This window comes from Schistocerca americana, chromosome 5 (genome assembly GCF_021461395.2).
Source record: "Schistocerca americana isolate TAMUIC-IGC-003095 chromosome 5, iqSchAmer2.1, whole genome shotgun sequence".
NCBI classification, from domain to species: Eukaryota; Metazoa; Arthropoda; class Insecta; order Orthoptera; family Acrididae; genus Schistocerca; species Schistocerca americana.
The window spans coordinates 321,334,427-321,338,591 of record NC_060123.1 but is presented as its reverse complement, the minus strand read 5'-3'; positions in this window follow the sequence as shown (position 1 = coordinate 321,338,591).

Here is a 4,165-nt window from a genome sequence, read left to right as displayed (position 1 = left end):
CAACTGTAAGAGATAAACAAGTGCTCTCCAAGACATTTTTAGTTGTTTTTGAAGTCTACGATTCAGTACAAAATCAAATGATTTTGCCCTAGTAGTATAGGCACCCCTTTACAAGAGAGCACAGTGGCAGACCATTTTCTTCCAGCCTGACTTAGATTTATCGCCACTGCTTATTACTTATGTTACCTAAATTAGCTAATTATACACTACAACAAAGTGAATGGATGTACGTATGAATATAAAAAAGAAACACGTAAATCGCTTAAGTGAACAAAATATCAAAGAAAATGAAAAAGCAGGAATAATAATTTCATCTTGAAAATTAAATCCACAGGTGCGATACTGCATTGCCAAGGTGTTGCAACTGTAATAATATTTATGAAAACACATCTATTTTCCGAATACGCCGATTTGGGAGAGGCAAGAACTCGCGACGCAATTTAGCGTTTCTTCCCGGGAAGTATTTGTGAATGTAGTGGTGGTGTGTCGATCGTACCGCGTCTACAAATGAAATATAAAGTAATACAAAATAAAATATAATGTTTAAAAAGCACAAAATAAAGCTTAAACCAAAAAAATTAAAAATTCCGACACAAAAAATCTCAGGGAATAGAAAAAATATGTGCTGCCCTTTAAGTTTAATGTAAGAAATAATACTTGTACGGAATAACATATGTACTACAACTGTTACCTCTTCCAAATATTTTATCCGTACGACGCAGTTCAGCATGCTACCGTCATCAGGTGCTTTTAAAGTTATTTCTACATTGTAGTTACTCGTAAAATGAAGTGGTTTCCTCTTCTGTGTGTGTCATTGAAGTTACATGTCGAAAACGATGACTATTCTGGAAGGTAATTCTCTTATAGTGTGCACATTAAGTGGTAGACTTGATTAGCTCATTTTGTTAGTGCATTTACTTACATTTTTGGTGGTAACTTCGTTGTCTGGCACACGCAGCACAGTAGCAAGTATATCACAAGTTAACACTTTCACAGCCATTTGTTTACATCAATCCAGAAAGTCCTGAAAACTAAGATAAACTAGTTGCTGTTGTTCAAAAAATGGTTCAAATGGCTCTGAGCACTATGGGACTTAACTTCTGAGGTCATCAGTCCCTTAGAACTTCGAAGTACTTAAACCTAACTAACCTAAGGACATCACGCAGATCCATGTCCCAGGCAGGATTCGAATCTGTGACCATAGCGGTCGCTCGGTTCCGGACTGAAGCGCCCCGGCCGGCAGTTGCTGTTGTTAAAACAGCAGTAGGCAGCGAAGATGAAACATTTGTACCTTGATGTGTTTCTGTCATGGCACATATTAGGTGATTTGCTGATGAACACACTTTTTTCAGTGAAATTTGGAAATTTGTGGTTTATGGGAAAAAACAGCTGAGGCCGTCGATCCCTAAGCTTACATACTACTTAATCCAACTTAAACTAACATATGCTAAGGACAACACGCACACCCATGTCCGAGGGAGGATTCTAACCTCATCTCGCGGCTTTTTTCAGTGAAATAGGCATTCAAAATTGAAGGAATTTTTAAAGGAGCTAAAGTTAATATTCATTCATGGTAAATTACAGGGAGACATGCTACCAAATACTGATGTTAAGGTAATTATGTGAACTTCTATGAAAATTTCCTCACTACTGAATGCCTACTTCAATGGTTTTTACCAACTAATCACCTTACATATGCCATGACAAAAATATATCGAGATATAAATGTGCCATTTTCGTTGGATACTACTGCTTTAACAATAGAAACTAGTTTATCTTAGCTGTTGAGACTTTTCGGAATTAGGTAAACGTATGACTGCGAAAATGTCAAGTTATGATGACACTGTATGCCGGACAATGAAGTTACCATTAAAAATGTAAGTAAATGCACTAACAAAATGAGCAAATCATGCCTGTCACTTAATGTACACACTATACCATGTTTATCTTCATGAACAGGCGTCGTTTTGGTCACGTAACCTCACTGGCACACACGGCAAAGGAAATTAACCTCACTTCATTTTACTTACAATGCAAATGTAGCTCTGAAACCACCTGATGGTGGTAGCATGCTGCCGCAAACAACATCCATATAACATTGGTAAATTTATTTTCATCCAGGCATCGCCTCATGGAGCGACCGTTAAGCTAATAAAACAAAAACAAAATACATATACACTACTGGCCATTAAAATTGCTACACCAAGAACAAATGCAGATGATAAACGGGTATTCATTCGACAAATATATTATACTAGAACTGACATGTGATTACATTTTCACGCTATTTGGGTGCATAGATCCTGAGAAACCAGTACCCAGAACAACCACCTCTGGCCATAATAACAGCCTTGATACGCCTGGGCATTGAGTCAAACAGAGCTTGGATGGCGTGTACAGGCACAGCTGCCCATGCAGCTTCAACACCATACCACAGTTCATCAAGAGCAGTGACTGACATATTGTGACGAGCCACGTGCTCGGCCACGGGTGATCAGACGTTTTCAATTGGTGAGAGATCTGGAGAATGTGCTGGCCATGGCAGCAGTCGCACATTTTCTGTATCCATAAAGGCCCGTACAGGACCTCCAACATGCGGTGGTGCATTATCCTGCTGAAATGTAGGGTTTCGCAGGCATCGAATGAAGGGTAGAGCCACGGGTCGTGACACATCTCAAATGTAACGTCCACTGTTCAAAGTGCCGTCAATGCGAACAAGAGGTAACCGAGACGTGTAACCAATAGCACCATACCATCACGCTGGTTGATACGCCAGTGTGGCGAAGACGAATACACGCTTCCAATGTGCGTTCACCACGGTGTCGCCAAACACAGATGCGACCATCACGATACTGTAAACAGAACCTGGATTCATTCGAAAAAATGCCACTTGTGCACCCAGGTTCGTCGTTGAGTACAGCATCACAGGCGCTCCTGTCTGTGATGCAGCGTCAAGGGTAACCGCAGCCATGGTCTCCTACCTGATAGTCCATGCTGCTGCAAACGTTGTCGAACTGTTCGTGCATGTGGTTGTTGTCTTGCAAACGTCCCCATCTGTTGACTCAGGGATCGAGACGTGGCTACACGATCCGTTACAGCCATGCGGATAAGATGCCTGTCATCTCGACTGCTAGTCATACGAGGCCGTTTGGACGCAGCATTGCGTTCTGTATTATCGTCCTGAACCCACTGATTGCATATTCTGCTAACAAACAGTCACTGGCTCTCGACCAACGCGAGCAGCAATGTCACGATGCGATAAACCGCAATCGCGATAGGCTACAATCCGACCTTTATCAAAGTCGGAAACGTCATGGTACGCATTTCTCCTCTTTACACGAGGCATCACAGCAACGTTTCACCAGGCAACGCCGGTCAACTGCTGTTTGTGTATGAGAATTCGGTTGGAAACTTTCCTCATGTCAGGACGTTGTAGGTGTCGCCACCGGCGCCAGCGATGTATGAATGCTCTGAAAAGCAAATCATTCGCATATCACAGCATCTTCTTCCTGTTGGTCAAATTTCGCGTCTGTAGCACGTCACCTTCGTGGTGTAGCAATTTTAATGGCCATTAGTTTAAAAATGATAAAGTTTTGATTTAAATACTAGTGAGGTATTTAAGCAACGTAGGTAAATATCAAAATAACAGTCTAATCGTTGAGCACAGGTTCTAATTAACTTACTCCAAAAAATTCGCATTATAGACACGACCGCGGCGCGACGGCCCGTTCGGGACGCCGCGCGTCCTCGCGCGCCGCATACCGTGCACACGGCGCGAATCGCGCTCGCGGTTTAATGAAGCGTCAGTTAATACGCTATCATCAGACCACTGCAGCACGTAGGCATGGTAAGATAGATTAATGCACGTAACTTAGTTCATACGTAGTTATGGAAAAATACGATATAAATGAACAGGTAGCTCCGTTACTTAATAATGTCAGGCTGATTAAAAGCGGATTGGTTTTCATATTTTGTATCATATGTAATTATAACTTCACTAGCAATTTTGAGGTGTGGATGCGGGACGTGCGGGACTGGAAGAAATGGCGCCAAACAGAATAGGCTTATTCCAAGCAATAATGAAAGTATGGTCCTCGGGCTGGCCGCAGTGGTCTAGCGGTTCTAGGCGCTCAGTCCGGAGCCGCGCGACTGCTACGGTCGCCGG